The 15,452-nt window shown below is 42.0% G+C and overlaps 1 protein-coding gene and 1 long non-coding RNA gene across 2 annotated transcripts in view; both read right to left on the bottom strand.

Moving 5' to 3' along the window:
- bmpr2 (bone morphogenetic protein receptor type 2) overlaps positions 1–15,452 on the bottom strand; it is a 180,420-nt gene that overhangs the window by 157,276 nt on the left and 7,692 nt on the right. The gene's annotated exons all lie outside the window — the stretch shown is intronic.
- Positions 3,243–9,529, bottom strand: LOC116975324. The gene is made up of 3 exons (XR_004412596.1): positions 9,136–9,529; positions 8,358–8,359; positions 3,243–3,253 (listed from the first exon to the last, which is right to left on the bottom strand). It is a non-coding gene; the product is annotated as an uncharacterized LOC116975324 (long non-coding RNA).

Genomic DNA, 15,452 nt, shown 5'->3' with positions numbered 1-15,452 from the left:
TCAAAAAACTCAAGCATGATTTCCCCTTTGTAAATCCATGCCGACTTCCATCCTGTTACTGCTATTCAAATGTGCCGCTATTTCATCTTTTATAATTGACTCCAGCATCTTTCCCAATACCGATGTCAGGCTAACTGGTCTATAATTCCCAGTTTTCTCTCTCCATCCTTTCTTGCTAACGCAGGTCACAAGGGAAACTCTTTTTTGACTACTTGTTTCCCAGTCTAGAGGACAATCAACCTGCTCCCTGGGCCACATGAACATGAATTTGCAAGTAGTACTTAAAGACTCTGAAATGGCCATAAGGTTATTTACTGATAAAACGACACAGCTTCTTCTTATTGCAGAAACTGATGGAGCAAATTGGCAAAGAGCCCTGACAAGCCAAGCTCTTCAATTACTTCTAATGATTCAGATTACTCAGAGTTCAAACACAACTCCAGTGGTGCAGCTGCTTCCATATGGTCATCCATACTCAGTCACTGTATTTAAATAACATTAATTTTTGAGTAAGCAACAGAAATAGTAACAACATTCTTGGACACTTCACCACCATTTAAACTATTGGAGAGCTGATTGTAAAGACAGACTAACTAAAAAAAATGGTAGTGATCCTAATCACTACCAAATGAACAAATGTTAGGTGAGCCAGGATCATATTTAACAGAGTTTCTGGACTAGCAACCCTATTGATGCGAGTAAGTCCTGCTGAAAAACTAATGCAAGATACGTAGGCAATCGCATTCAGCTTTAATAGCAGCCTTCTGACACAATCCAGTCGATCTAGGCTCAGGCTTAGAGTTCCAATTTGGATGCAAATACAGCACGTAGAATCCCAGTCTATCAAGACTCATTTCATTCTGCAAAAGCTACTTTAAATAAACAAATAGAATATGAAAGCCGATTAAATGTCGATTAGAATCATTTATACGGTATTTTCTGTGTATTTTGTGAAGCAATGATCATCAGAATCACATTTTTAGAATTTCAACATCACAACGATTGCTGAGGAACCTTAACTTTTCATCAGAGCACTCCACCACTACAATTTGTAACTTTCAAAATAGCTAGTCCAGTCATGACACAGACAATTATTGCTTGCAACACGAATTGGAATGCTTCAGACTAAATTTATACACTTTTGAATGTTATAAGCAGCTTTACAGACTGAAAACTGTAACGTTCACGTTCAGGAACAGCTTCTTCCCTTCAGCCATCAGGCTATTAAACACGACAACAAATAAGCTCTGAACTACAACAGACTTATTATTATTGCACTATAATTGTTTATTTTTTGAGTATGTGTGTATGTATATATATACACACACACTGAACTTTTTTTCTCTCGTTTATGTACTATGTTTACATATTCTGTTGTGCTGCAGTAAGTAAGTAAGAATGTCATTGTTCTATCTGGAACATATGACAATAAAACACTCTTGACTCTACATTTGCTATAACAGTAAAAGCATTGTTACAGCAAGTCAAATACTACTCGAAAACTGAATCAGCTTCATGAGTGAATTCACAGATTATATACAGCATGGAAACAAGCCTTTGGCTCAACTCGTTCATGCCAACCAAGGATTCCATATGCCTGCATTTGGCCCATATCCATCTAAACTTGTCCTATCCAAGCATTATAATTGTACCTGCCACCACCAACTCCTCCAGTTGCTCGTTTCGTATAATCATGACTGTGTGGAAAGATTTGCTCATCAGAATCCCCTTTAACTCTTTCCCCTCTCACCTTTAACCTACACCTCCTGATTGTTTTACTCCACTACCCTGGGAAAAAGATTGACTATGCATCCTATGACCCTCATAATTTCACTCCATAAGATAATCTTTTTCTATAGAGATCACTTTCTATAGAGAATCAACCCAGCCGATCCAATATAAAGCCTTCAATTTCAGGAGCCATCCAAGTGAATTTCTTCTGCACCCCCTCTAGCTTAATCACATCCTTCCTATAACATGATGACCAGAACTGCATTGTCACTTTCAGGGAACTATGTACCTCAAGGTTTCACTGTTCAATAACATACCCCAGTGCTCTGCCAATCACTCCGTATAGCCTGGCTGGGGTTAACTTCCCACAATGAGTCACTCACATTAGTTAGAGTTCAATTCCATCAGTCATTTCCTTGCTCACCTTCCCAGTTGATATAGATCTTGTTGTTAGCCGAGACAACCTGCTTCACCATCTACTAATTTTAGTGCTATCCACACTATTTACTAATCATGCCATCTACATCTCTTCCAAATATATAGGATCCAGCACCAATCTTCGCAGGACACCACTGGTTACAGGTCTCCAATCTGAAAAGTATCAATCAAACACCCACTGCCTCCCAATGCCAAGCCAATTTTGTATTCAATTTGCTATCTCATTCTGAATCCAAGGTATTCTAACCTTCTAGACCAGCTAACCTTCAAATGCCTTGCTAAAGTCTGTGTAGAACACAGCCTACCCTCATCAATCCTCTTGGTCAACAATATTCAATCAAATTTGTGAGTCATGATTGCTGGGGAAGGGGGGAGGGAGGGAGAGAAAACTGGGAGAGAGATGGGGGCAGAACAAAGCCTGGCAAGGGATAGGTGATTACAAGTGGGGGGGGGGGGGGGGGGGGGGGGGGGGGGGGTCTGATAGTCAGATGGTTGGACAAAGGCTAAAGATGAAAAGTTAAGGATTGAAGACTTGCAAATTGTGAAGCCAGAGGAAGGACTGTAGCTGGAAAGGGAGAGGGAGGGGCGGGAAGAAAAAAGTGCGCATCCAGGTAGGGCACAGGGAAGCGAGAAAGTAAAAGAAAGGAGCGAGGGTGGGCGGGGAGGAAGGGGGGTGGGAGTTTGGCTGGTTAACTAAAATTGGAGAATTCAATGTTCATAATGTTAGGTTGTAAGCTATCCAATAGGAATACGAGATGCTGTACCTCCAGTTTGCATCGGCCCTCACTCTGCAATGGAGGTAGCCCAGGACAGAAAGATCAGTAAGGAAATGGGAAGCAGTGGTAAATGGTTAGCAACAGGAGATTCAGTGGGCCTTGGTGGACTGAGCGTAAGTGTTTGACAAAACAGTTGCTTCTTCCACCCCATCCTTTTCTTCCCCCTCCCCCCCCCCCCCCTTCCCTGAGCTCCATTGTTTCAACTAAGTCTCTGCTTTGCTCTGTAACTTTTCATACCTCTAATTTCCCTCTCCCCTGACTCTCAATCTGAATAAGGGTCTCGACCCAAAACAAGACCCATTCCTTTTCTCCAGAGATGCTGCCTGACCCGCTGAATTACTCCAGCATTTTGTGTGTAGTATCCTTGACAGTTTAAAAATGCTGAGCATCAGATTATTTTCTGAATGAAAAAAGACCACAAGCAAGTCTAGAGGGATGGTATTGTTTTTGTTTGAATCACAAAAAGTTAGCAGGCATATGCAGCAAATAGTTCAGAGAGCAAATGACACATTGCCCTTATTGCAAAAGGGTTGGAGTTTAGAAATTGGGAAGTTATTGTAATTATAAGAAGTAATTGGTGAAACCAGACCAGGAACACTGCGGTCGTTTGGCCCCCCATGGATGGTACTTTCTAGAAAAATTGAGCCGTGATCTTAATGAAATACAGGATTCTTTAAAGCATGACAGAGTAGATGTTGTGATGTTTTCACTAGTGGGAGAATCTCAAACAGGGGGACAAAATTTCAAGATTATTGGTTTAAAACAGAAGTAGTTAGAAATATCTTCATAGAGTATGCTGAATCTCTAATTTTTTGTCCCAAAGAATTATGGAGGCTAGCTCATTTGTAGTTATTTTTGTGAATGGTCATAAGTGTGTGCATGTAATATCCAAACATCTTAATTATAAACAACAATTAATCGTTCATTTCACCCAGTTCCTTCTTCCTTTTAACATGCCTTATCCAGCATGTTTCACAACTCCTGTTCATATTTGAATACATTGCCCCTCTATTCAACACAATATACAAAATTTGCCCCAAACCTGCAAAAACCTTCTTTAAACTTTTTTTGTAGCCACTTGTCTTTTTGAAATTGAGATAAGCTACATTTTTTATCCAAAGGTTGTCAAGCAACTGAAACATAAACATCAAACTAATTCTACCTTTTTCACAAATGCCAAACTAACTCATTGCTTCCTTCTTAAGTCCTATCTTTGTTGCAAACTTTCATAATCTGTAATTCTCTTTATCATCTATTCACACCATCTTTCACCCTTTTCCTTACATTCACTCTAATGAACATAAAGCTGGAGATTCACTCAATGCACTCAAACTAAAAGTACCATTGGATGACATTCCTCCTGTTCATGATGCTTCTGAAAATCTTTAAAAACGGCAGAAGATATTCCATGTTAAATATCCACACCAAATATTGAGTCATAACAGATGAGAAATTGCTTTCCTTTGGACATGATTGTCAGTTGAAGGCTACAACTGTTGCTTGAGGCCCTGCACCCAGAGTATTCCGATATTCAATACTAGTTACAATTGAGAACTTGCATCAGTCATTAAAAAACTGCAAACTAACGCCCCCGCCCCCACACCCTGACAGAGCTAATGGTCAAATCTAATAGTCATATCTAAAATGGAGTCGTTCTTCTACAAAAGCATGGTCTAGCAGAACAAAAGAATGGCTCGGTGCCAAGTCTGAATGTAAATTATATGGAACACAATATGGAGGACAGGTTGTCTTTTCAATAAAGAAATTAAGATGGAATCCTACAGTAATAATATGTGCTTCTTTCAAGGCCATAAACAAGCCAAGATTGAAAAAAATAGCTGACGCTCCAGAGATAAGTAATAACTTGTTATTGGATGAGCTTGATTTGGACCCAGCTTTCCTATATTATGAAAGGCTGCAGAATCCATCAGTCATGCCATATTCAGACTTGGTAGGAGTGTTTTACTGATAAGAAAAATGTATAATTGTGCTAACTCTCCTTTGTTCTGTGAGTGGAGCGCGAGAAGCACTGAGCAACGTTTGTGCTCATTGTAGATCTTTGCCACTCCTGTCTGACAAATCAATTAAAGATTGCCATGGTTTACCTTTAACAGTTTTTGTTGCTATCTGCTTTTTTCAAAAACGAACTTTGACAACCCCATCAAGCAGAAATCAACACTGAAACAATTATTCACAAATAATAGAAAATAGGAGTTCAGCTGGATTGAAACATAGATGCCAATGCAATCTTGGGGTACCCTTGGTGAATATAATGTTTCTTCTCTTCATTCAGATGTAGTGTATATAATGGTAACTGTAACTTTAAGAACTGAGTACTAGAATAGTATGATGTGTCATGTGATATATTCTATATCTTATTAGTCTCGTGAATATGTGTGAGTATGCGCAGTACACTTTTGCAAAATAAAGAAAACCCACACTGGCAACAGTGTGTACTGAAAACTTGTGCTTGAATCTATCTACATGCTGAAGTCGTAATACCTTACAATGGTGACGAGGATCGGATAGAGTTTGTGAACTCAACCTTTGAATACAATGCAGGACTGCTTTGCAATATGCAGTGTTGTTTTACATTTTAATCAGCAAATACGAAGCTGTGACAGTTGTTTGCGAACTGGACACGATAGGCCGCAGATCCTTCTTTGCATGGGACTGTAGTTTAAAACAGCAACTGTACAAATAGTTTAGAGTTTGTCAGGCTATCTTTGAGTTGTGTCTACGTGGCAAGATGGCATCCTTGGGATACATAGGCCGACGAGGGACTTTCGACAAGAACTGTGAAACCTTTACCTCGTACTGTGAGCGAATGGAAATTATTTTTATTGCAAATTATATTACTGAAGCTAAAGAAACAGAGGATGATGATCAAGTGCAGGTAAGAGCACAAAACAGGGACATCCAGGAACGAAAGAAAGCCATTCTATTAACTGAAATTGGTCCTGAAGCTTATGAATCCCTCACCCACATCCTAGCCCCAGGGAAAGCAAATGATGTTTCATTTGAGACCGTTCTTTCAAAACTTGATGCTCGCTTCAACCCTAAGCCCAGAGAGATTTCATCAAGTTACAAATTTCACACAAGAAACCAGAGGTCTGGTGAGACTATGGGTAAGTACATGATCTCATTGAAGTTGTCTCTACACTGCAATTTTGCAACATTTCTTTGTATGTGTAATGTATGTCTAATCTGGATGAGCGAATCCAATCAAAATTACTGAATACACCAGCCCTTAGCTTTGATTTGGAATGCAAAACTGCTTTGGCCATGGAGATGGCATGTCAAAGTGCACATGAGTTTCGACCAACACATGCTGGCACAGTCAACAGTTAAAAGGCAGTTCCACAACACAAGCATGACAAAACAGGGAAAAGGCGTTCACAGCAAAGTTCTGGGAAAAGCACAGATGTGCTATCGATGCAATGGTCAACACAAAGCAAATAAGTGCCAGTTCAAGGACTCCAAGTGCTACAACTGTCAAAAGAAAGGACACATTGCATCAGCATGTAGAGCACCATCACAGGACAAAGCAAAACAAAAGGCACGACAAAACCAAATGCGGGATTCACTACCTCGAAGAACAGTTAGAGAGTGATGAACTTGGACTGTGTGGCATCTATACTACGAACAGTGGGTCTGGAAAGGAGGACTTTCAGACAAGGGTCAAGTGAACTATGTGTATTGCTACTGCTGCTGATAGTAATTATAAGCAAGACATCTATGAATCCAAGTTTAGCAATATGCCTATCACAGAAACAAACGTTCAGTTGAAAACGTACTCTGGAGAGGTATTGGAGACATGTGGAGAGATATTTTGTGATGTACAACACAAAGGCAAGACTTTGAAGTTGACAATAGTTGTCGCAAGTTATGCCAATAGGCCAATGTTGATGGGCAAAAATTGGCACCGCTTACTGAAACTGGACCGGAAATCTGTATTCCAAGTCGAAGCGCAAACACAACTGGATCAGTTGTTGCAGAAACATCATGCTATGTTCAATAACAGCTACAATGGCATAAAGGGTGAGCAAGCACACATCAGGATTCGACCCGATGTGGAACCTGTCTACTGTAGACCACGGCCAGTGCCATATTCGCTGAAAAGTAAAGTGGAAGCTGAAATCAAAAGGTTGGAACAAAATGATGTACTGGTTAAAACAGATCGCAGTGATTGGGCTACTCCAATAGTGGTGGTTCCGAAAGCCGACAACACAGTAAGATGGTGTGGAGACTACAAACTAACCATCAGCCAGATGATGAACAGTATCCACTACCAACCTCACAAGATTTATTCACTGAACTTACTGGTTCCAAGGTATTCTCTAAGCTAGATCTGTCACATGCATGTGCTCAGTTGATCGTAAGAGCCAGCAGTACCTCACGATAAACACACACATGGGGCTGTATTCCTACACAAAATTACCCTATGGTGTGAAGTCAGCACCAAAAATCTTCCAAGTTACAATGGACAAGATTCTGCAAGGAACATCACGTTGTTTGAGCAATCAAGATGACTTGCTGATTGCGACTGTTACCGAGGAGGAGAATCTGGAGATACTCAGTGAAATGTTGAAAAGGCTGGATGATCACAATATAAAGTTGAAAATAAGCAAATGTGCATTCTTACAGACCTTTGCATCATGCACACTTACCAAGAGTGAGCGTAATTATGCACAAATGGAGAAAGTACTATCTTTGGTATCTAGAAATTCCATCAGTATCTGTTGGGTAGGAAATTCACCCTGGTTACTGATCATAAGCCACTTCTCACTATTCTTGGTCCTCGGTCAGCAATACCTACAATGAAAGCCTCGAGGATACAGCGCTGAGCAGTTTTCCTGTCACAGTATAACTACAGCATTAAGTACTGCAGCTCAAAAGAAAATCCTATCGCTGATGCATTGTCGCGTTTGCCTCATGAAGAATCCGATGTGGGCACTGAAGGAAACAGAATTGAGTCCAAACTCATTCAAAATAGACTAAACAAAGAAATAAAAGCAACAAAGAGAGGGTACAAGGAGAGAGTTGAGAAACTTTTTCCGGATGGTAAAGCCAGGAACGCCTGGCAAGGTGTTAAAACACTGGCTAGCCTCCCCAACAATAACTTGGCATCATCAAATACCTGGTCAGAAGACTCTGACAACATGGCAGAGAGCCTTAATCAATTCTACTGCAGGTTTGACCAGTCTGTCTACTCACAGGAGAGGGAGGAGCTAATAGCAGAGCTCACTCCAATGTTACCTACCCAAATAAACCTGGAGCTGCGACATGGGAGGTTGAACTCATGCTGAGGAGGATAAAACCGAACAAACACCAGGACCTGACCAGATCTGTGGCCGGTTGCTGAAGGCCTGCTGCAGCCAGCTGGCTGGTGTTTTATGTCATCTCTTCAACCGCTCCCTGTCAGAACATTCAATCCCGTCACTCTGGAAATCCTCAACCATCTGTCCTGGAGCCAAAAGGAGCAATCCCACCTATGACAATGACTGCCCGCCTATGGCATTAACATCTCTGGTCATGAAAGGCTTATTCTTTCCCAGCTTCAGGAGGAGGTCAGTGTGCATGCTGACCCTTTTCAGTTTGCATACAAACGGCACAGGGGTGTGGAAGATGCTGTACTAACGCTGCTGCATGGCGCCTATACCCATCTTGAGAAGCCCAAATCATTAATTAGGCTGTTTTTTGTGGACTTCTCTAGCGCCTTTAACACCGTGCAACCTCACCTGATGGGACGAAAACTGCTCCAGATGGATGTCAACCCGCACCTGATCCTCTTGACAGATAGACACCAGAGGGTCCGAGTCAACGGTCACCTCAGTTCATCCAAGACAGTCTCCACAGGAGCCCCACAAGGCTCTGTAATCTCACCGGTTCTGTACACACGATACACAAACGACTGCAGGAGCACCAACCCAGGTATAACATACATTAAATACTCTGATGACACTGTGATCATGGCCCCCACCAACTCACAGGGACAGTTACAGTCTGAGATGGACATTTTTGCAGAGTGGTGTAGGCGGAACTGCCTTGACCTCAATTCCTCCAAAATAAAGGAGTTGGTTGTTGACTTCCGTAAAGATCCTTCCATCACCCCCACTCTGTAAGTCAACAACCAGCCAATAGAAAGGGTCGAGTCATACCTTGGGACAATAATTGATCACAAACTCACCTTCCAACTAAACAGTGAAACTATATTTTCTAAGTGTCAGCAGCGCCTCTTTTTCCTGAGGAAACTCCGCAGACTTCAGGTTCACCTGTCAGTCCCGACAGCTTTTTACAAATGTTTCATTGAATCAGTAATAACCTTCAATATGTCAGCCTGGTTTGGGTCACTATCCAACATCCATCGCAACCCACTAAACAAATCATATCAATGAGCAGTAAAATAATCGGACTGGAGCAGGAACCACTGATCAGTATTTACAATAGAAGGACTAAACTAAAAGGAACACAAATAGCCTCAGACACCACTCACTCACTGCACAGCCAATACAGTCTTCTACCCTCAGGTCAGAGATGCAGGTCACTCACATTCAGGACTAAGAGAGCCATGTTGAGTTTCACGCCTACATTCATTAGATTCATGAATAGTGATCTATTTATTTATATATACATTTTTAACATTCTTTTAATGTTTTTATTGCCTATTCTTCATGTATTGTGCTTTCTAAGGTTTACCTACTGACCACTGTTGGACTGCTGGTATGTGATGTGCGTGGTATATTGTGTTGTGTTGCTAAGTATGTGAACTGCACACGCACTGATGTTCTGCACAAATGAAGTTCCTAACGGATAAATAAAGTTCATTGAATTGAACATTGTGGTCTCTCTTTGCGTGTCATGGGTTACCTGAAGAGCTTTTCTCTGACAACGGCCCCCAATTTCGTGCTGCACTGATCCAAACTTTCATGAAGCTTAATGGTATCAAGCATACCTTAGTGCCAACTTACCATTCGGCATCTAACGGCGCAGCCGAAAGGTCAGAGAGGATAGTCAAAGGAGTTCTCAAGAAACAAGTTCTTGAAGGGAATTCAAAATTCAGTATGTCACAACGGCTAGCTAGTTTCTTATTGAAATATCGTACCACGCCACAATCTACCACAGGGTATACGCCAGCTGAACTTCTCATCAAAAGAATGATCAGAACTAGACGGAGTTTGGTTCTACCTAACACATCTCCTAAGGTTCAACGCAAACAATCAGATCAGAAACGTCATGATGCTGGAAGTCAAAAAGAACATAGGTTCAATGCACATGATCAGGTTTGTGTTCTCAGCCCCCCTCACAAAGCAAACAAATGGGAGGTGGGAACAATAGTTGAAGTGTGTGGTACCAGGAGGTACATTGTAGAAATTGGAGGACGTGTTGGAAACATAGATGCAGGAGTAGGCCATTCGGCCCTTCGAGCCAGCACCGCCGTTCAATATGATCATGGCTGATCATCCATGATCACAATGAATGGCGGTGCTGGCTCGAAGGGCCGAATGGCCTCCTCCTGCACCTATTTTCTATGTTTCATTCAAAATCAGTACTGTGTTCTGGCTTTTCCCCCATATCCATTAATTCCCTTAGCCCCAAGAGCTAAATTTACTCCCTCTTGAAAACATCCAGTGAATTGGCCTCCACTGCATTCTGTGGCAGAGAATTCCACAGATTCACAACTCTCAGGGTGAAGAAATGTTTCCTCATCTCACTCCCTTATTCTTAAACTGTGACCCCTGGTTCTTGACTCCCCCAACATATGGAACATTTTTCCTGCAACTACCCTGTCCAATACTCTAAGAGTATATGTTTCTATTCTATAATATCGTCTCATCCTTCTAAATTCCAGCGAATACAAGCCCAGTCGACCGATTCTTTCATCAAATGTCAGTCCCACCATCCCAGGAATTATCCTGGTGAACCTACACTGCACTCCCTCAATAGCAATAATGTCCTTCCACAAATTAGGAGACCAAAATTGTACACAATACTCCAGGTGCGGTCTCACCAGGGCCCTGTACAACTGCGTAGGACCTCCTTGCTCCTAAACTCAAATCCTCTCGCAATGGCAGCCAACATGCCATTAGCTTTCTTCACTGCCTGCTGTACCTACATGCTTACTTTCAGTGACTGATGTACAAGCACACCCAGGTCTCGTTGCACTTCCCCTTTTCCAAATCTGACACCATTCAGATAATAATCTGCCTTCTTGATCTTGCCACCAAAGTGGATAACCTCACATTTATCCACATTATACTGCATCTGCCATGCATCTGCTCACTCACCCAATCTATCCAAGTCATCCTGCAGCCTCATAGCATCCTCATCGTAGCTCACACTGTCACCCAGCTTTGTGTCATCCGCAAATTTAGAGATGTTACATTTAATCCCCTCATCTAAACGTAAATATATATTTTGTAAACAACTGGGGTCCCATACCGAGCCTTGCGGCACCCCACTAGTCACTGCCTGCCATTCTGAAAAGGACCCGTTAATTCCTACTCTTTGCTTCCTGTCTGCCAACCAGTTCTCTATCTGTCAATACCCTACCCCCAATACCATGTGCTCTAATTCTGCACACTAATCTTGTGTGTGACCTTGTCAAATGCTTTTTTGAAAGTCCAGATACACCACATCCACTGACTCTCCCTTATCCATTCTACTTGCTCCATCCTCAAACATTTCCAAAAGATTAGTCAAGCATGATTTCCTTCATAAATCCATGCTGACTTTGACCGATCCCGTCACTGCTTTCCAAATGCGCTGCTATAACATCTTTAATAATGGGCTCCAGCATTTTCCCCATTACCAATGTAAGGCTAACTGGTCTATAATTCCCCGTTTTCTCTCTCCCTCCTTTCTTAAAAAGTGGAGTTACATTGGCTACCCTCCAGTCCACAGGAACTAATCCAGAGTCAAGAGAGCATTGGAAAATGATCACCACTGCATCCACAATCTTTAGGGCCATCTCCTCGAGTACTATGGTATGCAGACCATCAGGCCCTGATTTATCTGCCTTCAGTCCAACAGTTTACCGAACACCATTTTCTGACTAATGTGGATTCCCTTCAGTTCCTCCCTCCCACTAGATCCTCAGTCCCTTAGTATTTCCGGGAGATTGTTTGAGTCTTCCTAAGTGAAGACAGAACCAAAGTACACAAAATTGCTGGGGAAACTCAGCGGGTGCAGCAGCATCTATGGAGCGAAGGAAATAGGCGACGTTTCGGGTCGAAACCCTGCCCCCCAGACGGTTCCTCTACATATTGGTTTAAAAACCCATTCCAGGAAATCCTCCCCATCAGCACTGTTACCAAGCTGAAGAAGGGTTTCGGCCCGAAACGTCGCCTATTTCCTTCGCTCCATAGATGCTGCTGCACCCGCTGAGTTTCCCCAGCAATTTTGTGTACCTTCGATATTCCAGCATCTGCAGTTCCTTTTTGAACACAGAACCAAAGTACTTGTTTAACTGTTCTGCCATTTCCTGGTTTCCCATTATAAATTCACCTGTCTCTGATTGTAAGGGACCTACATTCGTCTTCACTAATCTTTTCCTTTTTACATACCTAAAGAAACTTTTAGTGTCAGTTTTTATATTCCCCGCAAGCTTTCTATCATGCTCTTGTTTCCCCCTCTTAATTAACTCCTTTGTCTAGGTATGTTGCAAAGCCTACCTGAAGCGTCCCTGAAAATCTGTCGCTGCGGGTGTGCGCGATTTTGGCGCCGTTTAGAGGGGGGCAGGTTTAAAACGCGATTTTCTCTAGGCTGTTCAAATCGAAGATGTTCAGCCTTGTTAATTATTAACGAAAGATCGCTGGAAGACCCCGTCGCAAAAGCTATTATTAGTTTTAAAGGCCTTGGATAATAGTTATAGTAGTTTAAAAATCAATCTCTAAACCCGCGACCACCGACAGCCGTCAGGGTCTCATAGAGCAAACCACAGAAGGTATGTAGCTTATTTTTACATTAAAAAGGGCTTCTTAAGATCCCTTTATACAAAGTTTAATATTGCGAGTAGCTCATTTTGGCCCCATTATATCCCGCAGTATTTTTCTGGGCATTTGAGGGCACAAATCTACCGCAATGTGAACGTTCTAAACCAGCGCGTTCACAGGATCCCCCTAGAAAGCTGATTTAAAATGGACATTAATTTACAGCAATTGAACACTAAATTCCTTCCATTTGGCCTATAAATTAATGTAAATGAGATTTAAAAATCATGTTTTATTGTGAATTATTTATGAATATTATTTGCACACTTAGGCTATTTAAAAATGTTAATCATTTATTAAGAAATGGATAGATGTTTAGATCTAGTAATTGAAGTTTGAAATTAGCTACACTTGGGTAACTAACTAATTATATGCTTTAATTTCAGGTCATCCAAGTAAGATTATTTTATATTTGTTTCAGAATGGTTCAATCTATGATAACTGAAAATTTCATTCAGTTCTCTTAATTTTTAAGAAAGTTATGGGCTTTTGACTGTCCACGATCACAGCTTTTTTGTTATGTCCATAGAAAATCAATAGGGAACAAGATGCTAATTTCCGAGTATGAAAATGGCCATAACTTTTTAAATACATGAGATATGAAAGTGAATTAGGTGTCAAATTAAACTTCTTTTTAGGCTTTATCTGATGGGATAAATTACAGACTTGATTTTTTAAATCTCAAAATTTTGTAACATTGCTACTTTGTCCTCCTCGGTTGAGTTCTAAATTTCTCCCAGTCCTCTGGTTTACCACTTCTTCTGGCCAATGTAAATGCCTCTTCCTTGGATTTAACGCTATCCTTGTCTTCCCTCATCAGCCACGGTTGAGCCGCCTAACCAGTTTTATTTTTTCTGGAGTTCATCCATGCGGTCTTTAAATCTTTGTCATTCCATCTCCACTGTCAACTCTTTAAGTATAATTTGCCAGTCTATCCTAGCCAATTCCTGTCTCATACCTTCAGTCTCCTTTATTCAAGTTCAGGAACCCAGTCTTTGAATTAACCGTGTCACTCTCCATCCTAATGCAGAATTCCACCATATTATAGTCACTGTTGCCTAAGGGGCCTTGCACAACAAGATCGCTAACTAATCCTTCCTCATTACACAATATCCAGTCTAGGATGGCCTGCCCTCCAGACGGTTCCTCTACATATTGGTTTAAAAACCCATTCCAGGAAATCCTCCCCCTCAGCACTGTTACCAATTTGGTTGGCCCTATAATAAGAATAAGAATAAGTTTATTGGTCAAGGAATTTGCCTTGGTCCTCCGCCCACAAGTGACAACAACATACAGTGACAGTTAGGAATGACACATAGAACATTAAACATTAATAATAAAACATTATTGATTAAACATGTGAATTAAATAAAATACCAGAGCAAAAGGAGGCTACAGATCCATATTAACGCACACCCCCATCCATATTAACGGGACCGAGGTGGAACGTGTTTCCAGCTTCAGGTTTCTGGGGGTCAAATCTCTGATGAGCTCTCTTGGACCCACAATACCTCAACACTGGTCAAGAAGGCTCACCAGCGTCTCTTCTTCCTGAGGACACTAAAGAAGGTCCATCTGGCTCCTCAAATTCTGGTGAACTTCTACCGCTGCACCATCGAGAGCATCCTTACCAACTGTATCATAGTATGGTATGGCAACTGCTCTGTCTCCGACTGGAAAGCACTGCAGAGGGTGGTGAAAACTGCCCAACGCATCACCGGTTCCTCACTCCCCTCCATTGAGTCTGTCCAAAGCAAGCGATGTCTGCGAAGGGCGCGCAGCATCGTCAAGGACTGCTCTCACCACAACCACAGACTGTTTACCCTCCTACCATCCGGAAGGCGCTACAGGTCTCTCCGTTGCTGACCAGCAGGTTCAGGAACAGCTTCTCCCCTGCGGCTGTTACACTACTTAACTCTGCACCTTGGTGATTGCCAGTCCCCCCCCCCCCCCCCCCCGGACACTCCTTCCCCCAGAAAAATTGCACTACTACTACTACTGTTTGCACATATATATATTTTACTGCTCATTATTCTATGTTCACTCTTCTGGGTGAGATGCTAACTGCATTTTGTTGTCTCCGTACTGTACACGGCACAATGACAATAAAGATTGAATCTGAATCTGAGATTTTTGGTTATTGAATAGAGCTACTACTCATGGAAAAAAGCTGTTTTTATGTCTGGCTGTGGCAGCTTTGACAGTCCGGAGTCGCCTACCAGAGAGAAGTGATTCAAAGAGTTTGTGGCCAGGGTGAGAGGGGTCAGAGATGATCTTACCCGCTCGCTTCCTGGCCTTTGCAGTGTACAGTTCGTCAATGGAGGGAAGGTTGCAGCCAATAACCTTCTCAGCTGATCGAACGATTCACTCCAGCCTCCGGATGTCGTGCTTGGTGGCTGAGCCAAACCACACCATGATGGAGAAGGTGAGGACAGACTCTCACGATGGCCGTATAGAATTGGACCATCATTGCCTGTGGCAGATTGTGCTTCCTCAGCTGCCGCAGGAAAATATC

Source organism: Amblyraja radiata, chromosome 7 (genome assembly GCF_010909765.2).
Source record: "Amblyraja radiata isolate CabotCenter1 chromosome 7, sAmbRad1.1.pri, whole genome shotgun sequence".
Classification (NCBI taxonomy): Eukaryota; Metazoa; Chordata; class Chondrichthyes; order Rajiformes; family Rajidae; genus Amblyraja; species Amblyraja radiata.
This window is presented reverse-complemented; position numbering and strand designations above follow the sequence as displayed.